General features: G+C 50.0%; 1 non-coding gene across 1 annotated transcript; it reads left to right on the top strand.

Annotated features, from left to right (window-relative positions):
* Window positions 1-12,558: 12,558 nt before the first annotated feature.
* Window positions 12,559-12,631, top strand: Trnaa-ggc (transfer RNA alanine (anticodon GGC)). The gene has a single exon. It is a non-coding gene; the product is annotated as a tRNA-Ala (tRNA).
* The last annotated feature ends 8,249 nt before the right edge of the window (window positions 12,632-20,880 follow it).

The raw sequence follows: 20,880 nt of genomic DNA, 5'->3' as shown, positions 1-20,880 counted from the left end.
GTTTGCCCATCGAAGGAAACTTTACCCAGCCTAATGTGGATCAACGAAACAGGAAAAGACAAGACAAGACTTCAAAAGGACATCCACGCCATCGCCGGTTTCGCCGTTAAGCTCTCTCGGTCCCGTAGCGCGAACGTGAAACCAGTAAGTCACGTAATACATGGCGTGCATTGCACACATGGGGGTTACCTCCACGACCATGAGAGCATCCACTCTTGCAAAGAAGAGCATGGCCGCGGGAACCTGATGAACGTGTTCCCAGGTCTTGGGAAGACTTGGAAATACCACCACAAGACCAGTCAGCAAAACTGCCCTTTGGCTGGATCGTATGTAGCCCCGCTGCTGGTGGAAATAAAGACAGAAAGCCGGGTGCTAGGACTATCCCCTACTAGTAACTGTTTTTCGCTGTGGGGCCGGATGTTAGAACTTTATTTTAGCGGCGACAAAGAAGTGCTCGCAGATGGAAGTGGAAAAAGACGACGAGGAACGCAGGCAGTAACCGGACGTGTCCTGCTAGTGTGTGACGTATATACAGTTCTTTTTCTCTACCGAAGGCGTTGTATTCACTAAAAAAGCGGTGGCGAAATCCCGCGGGATCAGCGAACGATGGTATGTACATCAACGGTTGCGACCAATGCATGAAAAAAACTGAAACCTCTCTCGTAAAGACTCAATGCCAAACGAAGTCTACTGGATATCAGCTATACCGAAAAGGAAGTGTTCAGCGCTGCACTATACGGAGACTGACAACTAAAGAGAAGGCTGTCGTTTTGAACGCGGACGCACTGTATATAGATATTGCCTCCATTACGGCCCGCCTTGACTACGAGTACGGAACAAGACCATACCGACCGCGAAATCAAACCCTTTCTCACTGGCAACTACGGTCAGCAAGACTTTATCTTGAGTTTGGTGATGTCATCGTAAGCTCTCAATCTTAAGGAAAACGATGCAATTCCCAAGACGCAGATTTTATGATGCTTGCCTCAGATACAGAGAAGTGGTGTCGCAACTTCTCGCCCGCACCGACCGCTGCAACTTTAATTGTCCCAGATACGCATCTTGGGGTAACATACTTTTTTAAAAGTCAAGCAGTTTCTGACCACCTCCACCCGTATCGACGACTATAGCAACGACGACTACAGCTACCGTTCAACTTGAACCAAAACCGCAGCGTGTGCTGTGGAGAACGTTGCATATCTTGACATTGTGCTTGACATCACGGAGAAAACATACGGTACGCTGAATTCGTCAATGAACTACACCCTCGCAATTACTGGAGCCGTCGCAGCTAACGATGTGTCCTTTAAAGAATTATGTCGCTCATTAGAGATGAATGTAGGCGCATCGGAGAAAACTTTACAGGCCCAATGCGGTTGAACCAAATAGAAAAAGACAAGAGAAGACTTCAAAACGACACTAACGCCATCGCCGGATTTGCCGTTAACTCTTTCGGCACCGATGCGCAAACGTGTAGCAAATACTTCGCGTCACCCAGGCCGTGATTGGCAACCATCTCTGTCATATCCGCGGCAGCATCCAATCTCCGGCGAAGGAAGATTCCAGCGATGACAACCGTAAAAATTATTTCCCTTGACTTCGACATACTTAAAAATACCGGCACAAGAGCCGACACTGAGGCAACCGTTTTCACGGGACAACTACAGGACGAGTACGGACGCAAAGATTTAGGACTAACACCTAGGACTATCACCTACGCATTCCTGTCTTTTTTTCGCCGCGGGGGAAGGTTTTTAGAACTTTTTCCTTTGAAGACAAAGAAGTGATCTCTGGTGTTGCTAAAAGATGACGATGAGGAACAACTTCAGGGATCGGACGTGTTGTGTGTGTATTTTATTGTATATACTGTTGTTTTCCCCTCACCGAAGGCGTTGTAGTCGCGACAAGAGGTAAGGAAATTTTAATTTCTTAAGTGTCTCATAATGTCAGTACTGCTCCCAATACCGTCCAGTCTCCAAAATCTAGGGGCAATACATTGTTGCGGTTAGATGTAAAACTGTGAAGCTGTACCTCCACAAAAAAGTTTGCTGCAATATGAAGATTGCGAGGGTGAGAAGTCATGATAAATTTTGTTGTTCGACACCGCACGTGTTGCATATTGTTGGAATTATTGAAATGACAGAGAACAGTCTCCGAAAACCGCCTCCCTGCACTTCGCAACCAGAATCCATAGTGTATTGTTTCTTCTGTGTGCCGCCCTATACTTCCAGTGCAGCATCCAACGAAAACCTAGTGCTGTTGGTGGGCACTCCGCAATAAATAAATAAATAAATAAATAAATAAATAAATAAATAAATAAATAAATAAATAAATAAATAAATAAATAAATAAATAAATAAATAAATAAATAACACAATAAATAAACAAATAAAAAATAAATAAATAAAAAAATAAATAATTAATTACACCGTTTTAACCCGTGGGAACCCTGACGGGATGCAAAGCCGTGCAATCTGCGTCAGGTACTCGCCGCTGGCGTTTCAAAGCTGCTTCTCATTCTCGAAGCGATGAATCTGCTGCTCGACGCTGCCGTTTACGTTCGGGGTCGCGAGATCTTCTATGTGCAGTTGTCTTCGGAGGTGCTCGCAGTTCTGACAGTGTGCTGGCTGGCGCTAGTTGAAGGTGTGCCAGCCAGTTCACTGACGGAATCGTTGGCGTCCATTTACAGTCATCGGACGGTGCAGTACCGAAGAAGCAACTGACCAGAGCGTGGACCTGGTTTATTTTCAGGGCAGAGGGAGCGGAGAGTGTACAGCTGCTGTGAAGAGGGGAGAACAGGAGCTGCACGCGTAGCGCACAGGTGGTGTGGAGAGAAGGACTTCCTGACGGACAGACGCGCCGGACTAGTGGCAGGAGATCCCCAACTCGAAGAGCAAAAGTTGGGCAGCGCCGGCACCCCGCAGGGCTAGGTCATCTCGCCCACACTCTTCAACCTCATCATGATCGGGGTGGCAGAGAAGCTGAAAGACATCGAAGACATCCGGCACACTATATACGCCGACGACGTTACTCTCTGGGTGTGCAGAGGCAGCGACGGTCACATCAAGTCGACACTGCAGCCTGCAATGGACACAATAGAAACCCATCTACAAGGCATGGGATGTGGTGCTATCCAAAGAAATCAGAACTCCTTGTCTACCGCACGACACAACGCGGCAAACTCAAAGCCCAAAGAAAATATGAGGAAATCAGTCTACGCACGAGCGACGGCACGGTCAGCCCTAGAGTCCCAAAAATCAGACTCCTCGGCATGATAATCGACGCCACGGGCCACAGCGGTGGAGCCATCACCAGACTAATGCATAAGACGTCCAGCGCTACGAGATTCATCAAGGCAATTACAACAGAAGGAGTGGAATGAGGGAGGAAAATCTCAGGCGGCTCATCCACTCGTTCGTCGTCTGCCACAGCGCTTATGTCGCGGCCTTTCATAACTCGTACTGGCAAGAAGAAAAGATCAACGTCCTCATACGCAGGGTTTACAAGATCGCCTTGGGCCTGCCGAAATCTACCGGCACTGTATGCCACCTGTTCCAGCTGGGCATCCACAACACACTGAAGGCACAGCGTACCTCGAAGCTGGAGCAGTTTTCCGGCACGAATGCTTGCTGCCCGCCACATCCTCGAGACCCTTGGCATCGGATACCACACACAGCAGGCACATACAGTCACCGTTCCAGACACCATCCGGCAGACACTTAGAGTCGATCCGATCCCCAGAAACGTTCATCCGGAGTGCAACTGAGGCAGAAGGGAGACCCGAGCCAAGGCTCTCCTGAACGCCCAGGGAAACGATCTGGGTACGCGGATTGTGGACGCCGCCGAGTACGAGAAATGTTCCCGATTTCCAGTAACGGTCGTCGATTCAGACGGTGCGACAAAGATATCAGCAAGCGTGGCATGCGAACATGCAGAAGAAGCGGAGGAAATAGCAGTGGCCCTCGCCATCACGGACCCGGTGTGCCAAACGGTCCTATGCGACTCCAGACAAGCTATTAGGAACTTCGCCAAAGGGCGGATGTCGCAGAGAGCGGCCCAAATCCTAAGCCGACGCCAAGTCTATACAGACAAAGAACCACAAACCCGACTCCAGTGGTTCCCCAAACACATGGGGGAAGTCTCCGAGACCTGTGGTAATGGCAAGGAGACGGCACACGCCAGTGCGCGCGAGCTAACAAACCGCGCCGGGGATGACCGTCCTTGGTTTAGCACCAAAGATCGAATGACGACCTAGAACGAAATTACCAACGAATTCCGCTTGGCCCAACGGACCTTTTACAGGCGGTCGCAATCAGGCAACTACAGACGCGCACATACCATAGTTCATCATAATATCACAGAATGTATCCGGAAATTTACCCGAACAAACTATGTAAAGTGTGCCGCAAAGAGGTAGCCACCTTAACCCACATGCTCTTGGATTGTACTAAAAATCCGCACGGTGCTAACTCCGGAACCCTGCCGCCGTGGCTGTCCGCTGCCTTGTGCAGCCCCAGCCTCGACGACCAACTCTGTGCCGTCTAGTAGGCCTGTGCGGTGGAGAAGCGGCAGGACTTCAACGCCCCCAAACGGGCTAAGAGGACCAGCGGCGACGCCCCCATGCTGGTGAATTAGGCCCGGTCAGCGAAATCTCTGCAGGCTGCCAATAAAGTGTTTACCCACAAAGGTGTGGAGATGAAGAGAAGAGAGAGTGGTTTTATCATAGGTGGTGTGGAGAGGAGGACAGGTGCGGACGCGGACGCGAGACAACTAAAAGTCGACTAAGAGATGCTTTGCATCTAATAAATTATTACGAATAACACCGCAGTTGTTATTCGACAGGCGATGCGCTCACATGAGCGCCCAACCCTGCGGTATCAAAAATCCACTGCGTGCCGGTCACGGAAGGTACTGGGGTGATGAACGCGCAATACGGAGAGGCTCTACATCTTCGTGAAGTGCACGGAACCATTATAGTAGCAAATCTATCATAAAGGCTGCGAACACACACAGCCACGGCAGGTGCCATCTTTAGGGAGCTAGACTCTTTTACTTGTGAAGAAAACTACTGGTAAGTGTTCCCAGTATATGCAATTACCTTCTTATGGGGAAACGAACTTATTGAACGGTACAAAGAAAAAGAGTAGTTGCCAGTTTTACAGGAAGGGGCAACACACGCCCTTTTGGGTACAGTAGCTGATCTCATCAATCCGTGGAAAATGATAAGGACGTATTTTAGTAATGCTTCAGCATCATCATCATCACCAGCTCTACACCCACTGCTGGGAAAAGACCTCTCCCAATTATCTCCAATTACCCCGCACCTGTAATAACTGCGGCCAAATAATCCCCGCAAACTTCTTGATCCCATCTGCCCATCTAACTTTCTGCCACCCCCTGCAACGCTTGCCTTCTCTAAAGATACACTCTGTTATCCTCAATGACCAACGGTTATCTAGTTTTTTTCATTATCGGCCCCGACAACGTCCGTTTCTTGCTCCTAATTTCTATGAATACCTCCTTACAGGGTATGTTCCATGACCCATTCCGCTCTCTCGTCCCTCAATGTTACACATATCATCTTTCGCTTCATTGCTTGCTGATTCGTTCTCAATTTATGTTGATCCCTCTTATTGAGCCTGCAAGTTTGTGCACCGTAGGTTACTACCTTTCTTCTTCTGGGACAATGTTAGGCGGCCATTAATTATCTGCGGCTGTCTGCCGTATGCACTCCACCCCGTGGTGTCCTTATATTTATAACTGCTTCATGGTTGGAATCCGGGGTCACAAGTTTGCCTAAGTAGATTTATTCGCTTACCAATTTCACTGCCGCGCCACCTATCTGAAAGTGCTGTGCTGTACCGAGGTTATCGGTCATTACTTTGGTTTTCTGCATAATATATTTCAAGAATATGGTTTTATTCTGTTTGTGGAGTGTGGAAAGCATGCTTTACAATTCGTTCCGTGAGTCTTAGCAAGGCAACGTCATCAGCAAATCTGTTGTTACTGAGGTATTTTCAATTAACCCTTACTCCCACGTGTTCCCAATCCATCATTCTGAACACTTCTTGTAAACGTGCGGTGAATTACATTGGAGAGATTGTGTCTTCTCTGACGCCCGTTGTTATTGGTGGTTTATGCTCTGCTTAAGGAGCCTGATGGTATATGTAGACCCATTATAGCATAGCTTCATCATAAACAAAGCGTAAACTTTCCGGTCCCGAACAATGTTTTAGTTGGAACTCTGGTCAACACTGCGGACGCAATGCTAAGACAATCAGTCAATAAATCAATGAATTGTTTTAATCGACCATTCAATGAATCTTTTTATTTCCACAACGTCTGTGTTTGGACCACGAAACAAAATAACGAAATGGGCTTGACAGGGTCTACAGCCCCGTGTACAAGGCACGCGGCCGCAGCGGCTTGCTGCCAACATAAGCATGTACATACTTGAACACAGGAGCTCCGTTAGGGGGCCTCCGCAACCAGTCACGACTCGAGCCGACTCCCGTTTTACTGCCCATTGGGCAGTACCATCTCCTCACTGTTTTCTTTTTATGTGAATATTGCAGCCGCTAAGTGCTCCGCTAACTGGGGATACCTCGTTGCTGCCTGTGAGTGATCATGCGACTAATTAGTGGCTGTCGGAACACTCCAGCATGCTGGCGGGGCGCTAGCCCTAAATTCAGCCGCCGCGCCGTCGAACCTGCCAGGCTCCGGGCCTGCCGCTGCTCTGCCTGTAGCCACCGACCCGTTCCTCTCTACCGTGGACACCACTCAGAGCATGGACTTCATCCCAACGGCCCTTGGACGAAAATGCTACAGCGCCCGCAGGAACCGCAAATCAAAGCCGAACTGCTGCATTTCCTACTCATGCCGCTACACCAACTGCCGCGCCGAGCGGCGCTTCTGCAACGCCCCTGCTGCCACCCTAGTCAAATCTGTCGGGTTCACGTCACCTGCCGGCATCTCGCCCGAAGTTCGCCAGCCCCGCGTTCGCAATCCTGTAACCCCAAGACTCTCAGATTCTGAGTACGCTATCATCTACAATCCCCGTGCCACAGGCAGTGTCGCGCGCCGCTCAGCCAAAGACACTGTGGGCGCATTCGCTGCAGCAAGCACGCTTCCCCTAGAACAGTTATACCCGTTCATAACACTGAAAGTACAGCCCGCACAAAATCTGCTGGTGGCCTCAACTGCAAATGAATCCCACGCCCTTATGCTAAGCACCAACGATCAACTTGCCCTTATGACCGGCACTCTTGAACTGTCGCCCTACCTGAAACCCCCGCCTGGCACCGTTCGCGGCATCATACACGGCTTCGATGAAGGCATTTCCAAGGAAGACATAAATGACCTCCTGGCATCTAATGGACCTATCCTAATCCACGCCAGACTACTGGGACGAACATCAACAGCCCTCCTGACGTTCCAGGGACCCCACGCGTCTTTTTACATCAAGGGGGGCGGTCTACTGACCAGGGGCGCCCCTAAACGACGAGCAGTGCAGTTTTGCCGCATTTGCGGCGACTTGAGCCACACACAGGACATTTGCCCGCGGCCGGACGAGCCAAAGTGTATCGCTTGCGGCCCCCCTACCCCTCCTCCACGCACAACTGCCAACCCGGCTGCAGCCTGTGTTCCCATCCACAAATCACAGCGGGTAAAGGCTGTCCCAAGCGTTTTCTTCTCCGAACACCATGAAAACCGAAGACTTCGGCCGGCGGCGCCACACAGCAGTTTAACACTCCTTCAGCCAAGCCTTCCCCCCACGTCACCCAGCGTTCCAGTTCATGGGGGTGGCATATAGAACCACAAGTATCTCCAAACAAAAAGGTGGGCTTGGAAGTGGGTCTCCCAAATCACTCAATTAGGAGTTCCCCACCTCAACCGTTGCTCACGCTCCTCTCAGACTACAACTAAGGAAAGTGCAGAAATTGCGAAGCTTAAGGAAATCATTGGAAAGCCGAACAGATATTAGAAAAGGACGCCCAAATAAAGGGGCTCACGAGCAAAATAGATCACTTAGTTGCAAAGGCAGACCGGGGGCGTTAAACGATCTGGCAGAAACAAACGTAGCGGCGGGGCCCACGTGGAAAATGCTCCGTAGGAAGTTACCCCGTCCGACTCCTAGCAAACCACAGGCACCGCAGAAGCCGGAAGGGCTTAAGAGGGCCAGACTAAAGAAGCGGCTACGAGGCCAACCGTTGAGGAACAGAAGCAACTTACGTATGGCGAAACGAGCAGTCTAGCGGCGTCGAAACGCATTCAACATCGACTTAACACGCTCGAGACTAAACACGAGAAGTACGCGGCACGAGTGGTGGCCATCGAGATCGAAAAGAAATCCACATCTTTAAAGAAACAACGAATGAATAGGATCATGGCGGCCACCTCAAAGAGAAGGGGACAGCTAGAGACATCCGCCGAGGACAATGACCCCAAGTAACAACAGAAGGACTAAGAAAATTGGCCGCAAAGAGTTCACAACCATTTTTTATTAGAACTGCACAGGAATGGACCCTATGCAAAATGCGGCACGCCATCTCACGTCAACTCCGGTAACTATGTCCGCCATTTTGGTACGGTCGTTAAAACCGAAACCCAGTAGCAAAGCGGCGCGAACCATAAAAGGCGGGCATTGACCGCTATTCGTGGTGAAGTACAATGACGGAGCATTACTGCGTGCTGCAGCGCACGCAACGCGGAAATACCGGCACGAATGGACGAAAGGTACGTGAAGTTCCACGCTCTTGAACGAACTTTCTGACGAGAATTATGCCAGCGCGAGTAACCTTTGTGACACGCTGGGCACGGTGCGCTGGGAGCGAATATTTGTCGTTTTTTCGCTAAGCGCGCGATTTTATAGTCACTGTGCGGATAAAAAGTACAGCTGCGTTGGACTTCCGTGGTCCAGCCTTTGCATTCTAAATAAAGCCTGAACGTGCACCAGTAATTTATGTGACTGACAGCGGCAGTCGAGTGGTGAAACAGTACAGCACATTCTTAAAATTACGCTTTTTTTCTTCACTTGTTCCTGTGGCTATACGCCCGCTTCATTTCATTCCTAAATGGTACCGCTTATCCCCTACACGAGCGAATACCTCGCCTTGTGCCGTATACCAACTTTTGTTGCCACACTACGCCGTCACGGTGCGGTCGAAAATTTTCTCCGTTGCGGGCGCGCATGGTATGGGAGTATCTTGGTTTCTTTTACGCTACACTTAGCCGCGTGTTGTTGCCGAAGTGGTGTACACTGCTGTGTAGCCGCGTGTTGTTACGGAAGTGGTGTACGAAGTCAGAAAATTTTAGCTTTTTCACTATAATCCCAATTTCCCAGGTTGGCAGGTTTGTTGTTACGTCAAGTTAATTTGTTGCCCATTGTCATTTCAGCCACGATGCATTTACTGTCGAATATTTTGCGACTGAAATACCACAGCACTCCTCTAGTTTGTCACATGCTGCATGCATGCGTCTTACGTAATGATAGTGGCCATTGCAGTAGGTAGCTAAGGCAATTTTCCAGTTTTCTTCAAAAAACTACAAGAGTTGCATCAGTCCACGGCGTATGAGCTTGAGTGCTTTTGATTTTTTGTATCAGCAGTGATACCCCAACTAAATAAACAACATAACTGAATTATAGCGCGTGCAGTATAGCATACTGTGGATATTAATGGAACAACGGGAAGAATTCCCCCACCCCTGCATGTTGCGGTCTAGTACACACCACGCTGCCCAGGCTCTGCGTATTCGCGAGATGACCACGGCGTAATGCGGCTTGAATGCTTGCTGGTAGCTCATAGGTGACCCCTCAGGTGCCATGCCAGTCCGTGTTTCTTCCACTGCGGGGGGTAAGGCCAGCAAAACTAAGGCAAAAAAAAACATTGTCAAGGCTACCAAATGTTCTCCCAATCGCATCCACGGCACTTTGTTGCTGCTCGCATTGGTCCTGCACTCGACGTGCGTCGAACAAACGCATTGGCCAGAGAAGGGAGGCGCCATTTTCTCGCGGGCTTCTCCAGTCAACGTCTTGGACACTCACTGGCAATCCTCTCACCAACCATATTCAACCTAATGATGAGACCGCTTGAAAATTGCCTGCACGACCTCGCTACGGGCATTTGTTTTACAGCGTACGCCGATATTGAACTAACCCAGGACAGCATGCCACAACCGAACAAGCAGTAACTGCCGTGCAAAGTGCCCTGGGTGCTTTATTCGCGTACCTTCTGCAAACTGGCATGCACCCATCGGCTGGTAAAACGAATTGCATTCTCCTAGGAGGGTCACTGGAAGAAAGAGACAAAGTCAGTGTGCAGCTCGGGGATGAACTATTTTTAGATCACCTACTCGCCAGGATCGCATCTTGGGCGTACAGCTTTACGAGAACAGGGGTGCCGCCGCATGGCTTAAAGAGCTTGCACCTACATGGATGAAGCTCTTTCACCTCATTAAGAGGATTTTCCATCGCAGTGGGGGTGCGGGTACGAAGATCGCCCGCGTGTTAGTCGTAGCATTTCCAACTTCACGCGCATGTTACCACCCTTGTGTTTTGACCTCACTCAGGCTCATACCAAACTGGAGGTGTCGCACCGAGCATCCATGCGTGTTATTATGGGCCTTCCCCGGCACGCGCGATTAGAAAGGTTAGTCGTTTCTCACGTCTTCCTGAAATAGCTGCGACTATTCAAGAGTGGAGGCGCAAGCTGTCAAGGGGCCGCCCATAAACTCTTTCTGGTCAATGTTTACTATTGCTGAACTTCCCGTGCACCATACCGACCTACCAAACCTTCTTCCGAAGATTCCGCCATGGGAGGATGAAAATATCTGCCGGCTCAATCCTACTACCCGAAAATCCTACTACCCACCTGAGCGGATCGCTTTGAGCGATCCGCTCACGCTGCCCGGGCGATGCCGATCCTGGTGCAATTTTCACCGACGCCTACTCGGATTCTACCACCCAATGTGAAAGCATCGCTTTCTACCACCTGAACAGTGACGTGCGCCGAGGCCTGGTGCTCCAGTACAGTGATCAGGAGTGCCCCAAATTTTGCGAACTGGAGTTGCGCTGTTTGCATGGCACTGGGCTTTTTATCCCAGCAAGTGTCTAAAGGCGCCCTTCCTCTTAGGGAGAGCTTCGCAATTTACACAGATTTTCTTCAGCCCATCAAAAAGTACAGCAGATTCCACGGAACGGCTGCCTAACGCATGAAATAAACAGCAGTTGCCGTGCACTTTCCATACAGAACAATGTGGACGTACATATGACATGGGTTCCCGGCCACGTGCACGGCTTCGGAGATAAGGCTGCTCACGCTTTGGCGAGCTCGCTTGTGAACTCCCGCTCGCTGTCGCTGGAACACGGGTTCACTACCTTCCTACTACTCCACGACCCTAACGACCAGCGTAACTTCCTGAAGCAATGTAGACGGCAAGTGCTCCTCGAATTGGTACATCTTGACCCCCATCAATTGCTGGGTGGACGGCCGCCTGCTGCCGTTGTTTTCATTCCTAAGCCTCGACCTGGAGCGGCACTCACCGATGGCGTTATTGCTAAATGGGGAGCCTGTATCCCTCATCGTGTACCCTAGCAACCTGAAGACGTTGAGCCTTCCAACCCGACGTCACCTGTGCAACATGCGACCGGCGGGTCCACCCCACTATGCAGCACCTTGTGAGGGAGTGTCCCAGACTTTAGACTCGTTCCGACGTACGAGTACTGGATGGCGACACCACAGCACACGCACACAGCCCGAGTCCTGTGTTGCCTTTATGACTTAGCAAGCGAGGCTGATATTCTGAGCAGGACTTAATTTTACACCATCCTTTCCCGCGCTACTATCCTTATAGGCCTCTGAGCCAGCCCGTTCCCTAAAAAAGTACATCTATCATTTGTTTATTTATTTGGTTATTTATTTATTCATTCCTTTTTTATGCAGGATGGAAGACCTTGGGCGGCCCGAGCAGAAGTGTTTTCTAGCCACATCAATTACGTGAACTGTTTGGAAGCAAGAAAACAATAAACAACCAAAAGCGAGAATACACCACACACACACACACACACACACACACACACACACATATATATATATATATATATATATATATATATATATATATATATATATATATATATATACATATTTGGGTTGGGATCCCGCCAGGGGGGCATTTTTTCTCCACTTTCTTTCTTTCCAAATTTTTTATCTATTTCAATGACCTACCACATCCTCCCCTTTTCTTTCCAAGGTTTTCTGGAGTGACAACTCCTATTTATGTGTTATTTTCAAAGAGCTTCTCATTTCCTAATCTGATTCCCTACATGCATTGAGAGGGCCTCTGTTCTGGCAGTCTTGGTGCCATACGAAGCTTAAGAGGGTTCAACGCTGGTCGACCACACGCGACATATCGTACACACTCGAGTCACGGCCCGGGGGTGAAAAAAAGGTACCCTCCACACCGAGTAGTCCGAGTGGCGCTGGCTACCACCCCCAAGCACAGGAAACAAAAATACCTAACACACAAATACCCCAGAAAGTGGAGGGGAAAATCGCCCCGCCGGTAGCGTAGTGGTTAACGCACCAGACCGGCGTTCTGGAGGTCGTGAGTTCGGATCTCACTTGGCGGGCATTTTTTCTCGACTTTCTGTCTTTCCAAATTTTTTATCTGTTTCAATGAGCTACTTCATCCTGCCCTTTGATTCCCGAGGTTTTCTGGAGTGCCAACTCTTATTTTTATGCTATTTTCAACGAACCTCTCATTTCCTATTCTGATTCGTTATACATATATATATATATATAATGCCGCGACCCATGCATTGGGTTTGTTTATTTGTATTTTGCTTTTAGCGCCCGGCTGCGCCAGTCTGTGTTATATCGGTGCCAAGGGAAGCGCGTGTTCCATTCTTTCTTTCTTTGCCGAATGTGTTATCTGTTCTGATAGGGAGAGCATTCCGATCTAACGTGAACAGCCTGGAATAATCTTCTTAGATCTACAATGTTCTCGATGCGAATCGACGGTTCGAGAACCGCGCGCGCCGAAAGATAAAAAGCCTGCAGAGCAGACGCCGGGGGATTCGATTCGACGACACTCGCCTGTGCAAGTCACTTTGTTGACCGCGGCTTCGCCGCCTCTGTATTCTTTGGAGTTGTTAGGGAAGCACAAGTTCGCTCCAATAAACGTGTTTCTCATTCAAGACAACTGCATCGTCCTTTTCCTCGTGACAATATGTGTATATATATATATATATATATATTATTATAAATATATATATATATATATATATATATATATATATATTCATATATTGCCATGAACCATGCAATGCGTGTCTTTATTTGTGTTTTAATTTTACAGCCCAGCTGCGCCGGTCTGTGTTTTCTCTTCTGCTAGGCAGAGCATTGCGAACTAACGTAAACAGCCTAGAATAATCTTTGTTCTAGATGTAATTCGACGGTTCCAGAAACACTCATGCCTAATGATAAATTCTTGCGGAGCAGACTCCACGCAATTCGAAACGCTGGAGCTCGCCTGCACACGTCACTTTGTTGACTGCTGCATCGCCGCCTGTGTATTCTTTCAGTTGTTAGGGGAGCACGAGTTCGATCCAATAAACGTGTTTTCCTTGAACACAACGGCGTCGTCTTTGGCGTCGTGTCATATGATAGAGGTGCTGGGAAAATGCACCCTACGCCCTCGTCAAGCGGACAAAAAAATTCCCACTCGTGTCAGCCGCCGACAGCAAGGTCTTCAGCTGTAGTTTGGGCTCCTTCCGGATAAAGTAAGAAGAAAGACGTCGTCACCACCACCATGATCAACGCAAGCACCATGGCCAGCACTACCGCTCCGGGAACCGCCATCGTTCCGCGGATCCCCCGGAGAAGACGCCGAGGACTGGTTGGAGAAAGTGGAGCGCGTCCGCATCTTTAACAGGTGGTAGGACGAAGAAACGTTCCCCCATGTTTTTCTACTTAAAAAATACGGCCCGAACGTGGTTTGAAAACCATGAATGCTCTCTAACCCATTGGACAGTCTTTAGGAGGCAGTTCATCAAAACATTCGCCACTTTTGTGCGCAAACAGCGAGCCGCCTTTTGGTTGGAAACGGGCACGCAACACCCCAACGAAGGGCTGGTGATCTTTGTTGAAAAGATGGAGCAACTATTTAGCCGCGCAGACACTGAAATAACGGAAGAAAGATTTAACGCTTCTTAAGGCGCGGTGTGAAAGAAGAACTGTTTGCTGGACTTGTCCGCAACCCGCTAAAACCATCACCGAATGCGTGACCGACGCCATCACTATTGAGAAGGCTCTCAAAATCTATGCTAAGCATTATGACTGCCACTTCGTTGGCGCGGCCAATGCGAACTACGTCGACAACATCCGTATTCCGGCTGATAGCCTATGCGAAACCCTCCGCGCAGTAGTGAGGGAGGAGCTAAAAAACGTCTCCCAACGCCGCCGCAACCCCAACTCCCTTCCCGTACTGACGTCATCAGAGAGGAAGTTCAGCAAGCCCTAGGCGCGTATTCCCAAACCATACCCCGTAGGGGCCAAGGCCGACCGCACCCCCCAAGCAGGGGCGCAGCCAAAGAGGTTAAAAAAATTGCAATTTTTTAACCTCCTTGGACGCAGCACCGTGACGTCTCTACCTATATGTGCGTGACTTCATGCGAGGTGGATTTGTTTCTTTTTCTCCCTCCCCTCGTTTGCACTGCTTGGCAGGCGGCCGATGGTTTCGCTCCGTAGGCGGGGCTGGCCTGCGGCGCTGGGGAAGCTGACGCACATGTGGTAGAAGCTAACCTTTTGTACCTGAGCCCTTGATCTCTCCGCGCTCTTCTTGCGCACCTGCAAGTTGACGCTGACCTCCGATCGTGTTCCTAGACAAGTGCTCGACTCGGTGCTCGAAGTGCGCGCGCGCGGATGGACGCTTTCACGCGCATGTGGCAACTATACACAATCCGGAAAGCAAACACCCTCATTGAAAGCTCATTGTACAGCCCACAGAAGGGTATACAATTGAGTTAGCGCTCTTTCACTATATACACACCTCAAAACACGATTCAGTGCTGCAGGTAAGGATTACAAGAAACGCCGCCAATTACCCATGACTACATTTGCAAACTGTCCTACTCTTGCGAAATATTACAGCTGAATGAGCTGCTACATTTTGTCACTTTCATAAGCACTATTACATTGAATTTCGTTAACATTAACTTCATTGCTTTATTCTTTATCAGGAACAGTGCCACTAAGGAAAACATTGACATTTTTTGTAACAGCAATGGAAGGTGTGAATCGTTCTTGCAAGGGTGATAATTGATACGCAAGACACCAGCTCGAACGTACACGTTTTACACTCGGTCATGAATTCTGCATAATTTGCACTGCTGGTCATAACAATTTAGGAAAATATCGAAAATATATACCAACCAAGGGCTAAGTAATAGTACGATTGTTCAGCAACTGAAGTACTCGAGGAGTTTGATATATGTCTTCTGTACAGGGCTATTGACCACAGTCTCTTCACTGAAGCCATCAGGGCGAGTTTGATATTAGTAATCATGCGTGCTACCAATCACGCTGTTGCCAATGTCGATTAGTTATTTTTAACAATTTGTGCTTTATGCACACAGAGATTTTGCTGCATAAGATACGTTATTTATAAATAGACAGCTCCAGCAGGATCCGAATGGCGCTGATGCCCCCCTGTAATCGAGAAGGCACACCAAATCGTTACCATTAAATTTTGCTCTGTCCATTATTCGACCGTAATCGCCACCAGCTTTTAACTCTAGGTCCCGCCTCTGCGACTGCACAGGAACATGTTAGTCGAGTCCGTGACGATCCCACCGCACTACAAGCAATTACCGAGTACGCCCTTGAAAACAGACTCAACAAATTGGTGTAGCAGCCTGGCCGACTTGCCCGTTCGGTGTACAATGTGAACTGTCTGCAGCGTGCACTGTTTTCAGTGTGAACCGCATTGTCCACACTGTGAACTGTACATTTAAGTGTTAACTGTGCGTTTTGCTGCCACTGACTGGCTTTAATGTGTTCATTTTGCGATTAGGACCCCAAGACTGCAACTGTGTTCATTGTGCGAGTTGTGACCTTCCCCTTTTCTCCTCATTCTTGCTCCCCCAGGGCCCCATGGCCTCTCATTTAATGCAGTGCTACACTCACTCAGATACGTATATTCTTTTCGCTGCGACTAATGAGTAGTTGCCCGTGAGCTTGAAGTCACGCTAGTCGCAGCAGAGATAAAACTAAGTAAAAAGTTATCTCCTTGGCGCACTATATTTGCGATTGTTATCTGGGAATCCAAATAGCGGCAAAAAATTGTCACTTTTAGAGATCCACCGATGAGTATAGATGAGAAGTTTGAGTCTGTTTCCTGCGACGCATTTTTAGCTACCACACACATATATTTCTGTAGTGTCTGGCCTTTAATTCGCCAGCATTGTGTCACAGCGCGTGCCTCAACTGTAAGCCACACACACGCAAAAAAGTATACAAATGTATAAACAAGAAATAGCAGGAATAAAAATATAAATAGTACAACACAAGTTGCCCACGGAGCGAAACCATCGGCCGCCCGCAAAGCAGCCGAAACGAGGGGAGGGGTAAAAAAGAAAAAAATCCACCACGCATGAAGTCGCGCACATATAGGTAGAGACGTCACGGTTCTGCGTCCAAGGCGGTTAAAAAATTGCAATTTTTTGACCTCATTGGCTGCACCCCTGTTTAGGGGGTGTGGTCGGTCTGGGCCCCTACGGGATATGGTTTGGGAATACGCGCCCTGAGCACATCAACAACGCCATAACCACCCCGCGAGCTGTACGCCATGACCTACGCGGCTGCTGCCCGTCAACCTCGTCCACCTGCACCCTATCGTCACGAGACTAAATACCGTCGTCCCCTGTCGGCGGCCCGACCATCTGTGGTGCAAACCACCGCTCCGAGGAAGACTGACGTGTGGCAAACGCCAGATAATCGTCCGCGGTGTTACAACTGCTGAGAGGCCCCCCACATCTACCGTCGCTGCCCTTACAAGAGGCTCGGTTTGCAAGGGTTATCCGTCGACGCACCCGGCCCAGGACCCGGCCAGCGCCCATCGGAGATCGAAGAATACCTGTCCAACACCAGAAGTGGACCAGCCCATTTCACCCGAGTGCCATTCCCCTACCGATACCAGTCGCCGAAACACCGTAGCAATGCTGAGTTCACACGTGGGAGGTCCCACTGCCCACGCGGGGTAAACTAAAAGCAACAACTTCTGGAGGTGAAAGTTGCCCAACAGCAGAAGAACGAAAACCCTCCAATGACGCAAGGACGAAATAAACATCGTGTTCTAGCCCGATGACCCGATCTAACCCTGACGTCACTCCCGAACACGACGACAGCTACACGGCACGACGCGTTCCTAATATGACAGAGGCGGCCGCTGAGAAGACGAAGACAACGACGACGCGCAGTGCCCGACCGTCAAGGAGTGCCCGACCGTCAAGGAGAAAAGAAGTGTTGATGTGTCCCGCTCCTGCTTTTTTGTAGATTCTGAAGTAGAATATACGACAATATGATGCGAATTCAGTGCTCATCGAACGCAGAAACTGTTCCGGTCCACGCAGAGATAAACTTTTTGTCGGTGAGTGGGCTATTCGGCTATTTACGAGTGTTTTTCGCTAAGGCCACGCCGAAGCGTAGCTAAGCCGAACGCCGACGGCCGCTCTTGGTGCTAACCGGCAGCGCTCCGAGACTATGCCCGAGGTGGAAATGGTAGAGGGGGTGAATATTTCCCCCGAAAAGGTCAACTGTGCAGGATGGCGTACGTCGCTATCAAAGAAAAAGAAATCCCGCCCCGAGTTCCCATCCTCTGCGGACACGTCACCTTCAAGCACAAGCAGCTCGGTAAGTCGCCGCACGCCCGACCCGCGTAGCACTGCAAGGTGATTGGCTGCAGCCTTGCGGCTCCCACGCTTACCAAGGGGCGAAGTTCGTGTTATATTCATCCCAGGGACGGAATTGATGTAAAGAAAATGAGCCTGTACGCCGTCATGAGAGCCGTGACGACGGCGGCGAGAATCACTGAGGAAGCTTGCAAGCAAGACCTTCTGTGTCCTAACCCGATGCAAAATATTTACGTACTAACGACGCCGGCTGTAAAAAACGCGGTGGCGTACGCCAAGGTAAACCAAATATTCCTCGGCACCAAGCAACATGCAATTGCTGCTTACACAGCTGTGTATCAATACCTCTACGACTGTCGTACTCCTCTTTGAGGGCATGCAGGTTCCGAGGTATGTCGTTGTTGGCATGTGCGTCGTCAAGTGCTCTCTTTACAAGCGTGAAGTCGACGTGTGCTACAGGTTTGGCATGCCGGGTAACCGAGCCGACGTCTGCATCAACCCCATGCGGGATAATTGCAAAGGCTGCAGAGCCGGAAACCCGTGTGAAGAACACAACTGTAGACCGAAGTGCGACCTGGGCAGCGGTGGCCACGTCACCGGAGACAAGAGCTGCAAGCAAAAATTTTAAGTGCCTTTCCTCGTGCGTAACATCAGGAGCGCAAACACCAGTGGTTGCAATCGCGAGACTGGTCCGGTGGCGCCGATGACTTCAACCACCAGGCGGGCACCGGTGGCCTCCGCAGCTACCTTATGGTCCCTGGAATATTTCTAGAGACCATGGCTCCCTCAAGGGAGGGGCTCGCTCGCCCAGTAACCGAGGTGGCAGTTCGAATGTCGACGCCAGTTCGACCAGGTCGCAATCCAGGATACGATACCGTTCTGGTGCCAGGCGGAGCCGTTCGAACCTCCGGTCGCAGTGCCGGAGAATACGCTGTTCGAGCAGGTCGCTGTCCAGGAGACGATCGAGATCCGGACGTGACCGTTCCAGCCAGCAGGTGCTCCTGCAGTCTCCCTCCTGGGCTGATCGAGTCCAGGGCGGGGAGAAAACGCCGCCAGCGTCGTGGACGAACGACCAGGAAACGCTTAGGGCACTGCATAAGCATATCAATAACAGGATAGATGAGGTATTGAGGGAAAACAAAGAAATTAAAAAGCAGCTCGATCAGCTCACACGTGCAATCACCAATATGACCGCGGAAAACATGACACTTTGAGCCGAGAACGCCTAGCTTAAAACAGAGGGAGATCAGCTACAGTCGCAGAGGGGAACGAACCCATCGGGCAGCACCAAGCGTAAAATGTCTCCGTGCTCTCGGGGGGCCGACGGGGAAGACAAACTTTAGGCCATCAAGCAAGCCTTGAGAAGGCAATCCGAAGACCTCAATGCAATATTCCAACGCATGGCCACGATAGAGAGTACCATGGCGGCACATATACCATGTAATGCTGCACAATCTAACGGAGACACACGATTACCTCACTCGGCGATATGCCCAAACCCAAACGGGCCCTGCAATGGCCAGTAAAACAAAGGACTTTCACATCTGCTACTCAAACTACGCTAGTTTCCACTTTCCAGCCATACGCATGCGACAGACGGTCGCATGCGTATGGGTGGAAAGTGGAATCTACTCAAGAAGCTCATCGACGACAAACAGTGGAAAAGCAATCAACAACTTGCATTTGACAAAATCATGCACAACCGGCGAACGTCGGGCATGACGGACGAAAATATCTTCGATAAATTCTTCAGAGCCCAGACCGAGACTACCCCGAATACCAAGGAGAAGAGAACGAGATTCTTGATAGCCCAATCCCGGAGCAGGACGTCTGGGCGGCTCTGCAGGAGCAGAACAGCCGTTCTGCCCCTGGCCCTGGCGGTGTCACGAACCGCATGCGGCGTACCCTCGACGCCAAATCGGTCAAGACCCGCATGGAAGAAGCGAACAAGGTCTGGACAACAAGCGAAGTTCCCAAAACCTGGAAAGAAGCAACGGTCGTCATAATTCCCAAACCGGGTAAGCCCTAGCGCCCGAGAACATGAAACCAATCTCGCTGACGTCTTCTGTCAGGAAAGTCGATGAACACGTTGTCAACGCAAGTATCTCACGTCACATCGAGCAAGAAGAGATCTTCCCGCACGACATGGTCGGTTTTAGACTGGGACTGTCCCCGCAGGACGTCATGTTGCTTCTCAAAAACCAAGTCCTCGAAGTGTATTCGAGAGATGTCCGGGGCATTCTAGCCCTCGACCTCACAAAAGCCATCGACATGATTCTTCAACAATACGTGTTGAAGGTGATATCGAAACACAACCTCGGCAGAAACTACCACTCATACATAAGATCCTTCCTCAGGAACCACGCGGCCTTCTTCAAACTCGGCCAGGTGTGGTCGTAGGAGTACTGACTCGGTCCGAGGGGCACCCCGCAGGGAGCAGTACTATCTCATCGACTCTTCAACCTCGTTATGCGGGACCTGTCCCTCGAGCTGGTACGTATCCCCAGAATCAATCACGCTCTGTATGCGGACGACATCACAGTCTGTAGCCGTGGTAGTTCTGAAGCTCAGACGGAAGAAGCCCTGCAAACGACGCTAGACATCACATAAGAGTACCTTCTGGACACCGGACTAAAACTTTCGCCGGGCAAGTCGGCACTCCTGTTATACCGGTCCAACCGTAAGGACAGTGCGGGGCAACTGCATCCCAATCAAGCGGCCATCAAGCTGCGCAAGAGAGACGGCTCTGTCATACCGAAGGTTGATGTCATCAGGATAATCGGTATGCTTATTCAAACTCGAGGGAACAACACCAAGGCTATCGAGAACCTGACTGGTAAAACGGAAGCGACGATCCGACTCATGATGCGCGTCTCCAACCGCGTCTCCAAACGCATTCCTAATGAGCCGCATACACTACGTGGCGGGTGCCCTCGACTGGTCCCGCACGGAAGAGAGCAAAGTCGATA

The sequence above is a fragment of the Haemaphysalis longicornis genome, unplaced genomic scaffold (assembly GCF_048455015.1).
Source record: "Haemaphysalis longicornis isolate Haplotype H1 unplaced genomic scaffold, Haemaphysalis longicornis Haplotype H1 scaffold_11, whole genome shotgun sequence".
Taxonomy (NCBI): Eukaryota; Metazoa; Arthropoda; class Arachnida; order Ixodida; family Ixodidae; genus Haemaphysalis; species Haemaphysalis longicornis.
Note: the sequence above shows the minus strand (reverse complement) of the source record. Positions and strands in the feature narration are given on the sequence as shown.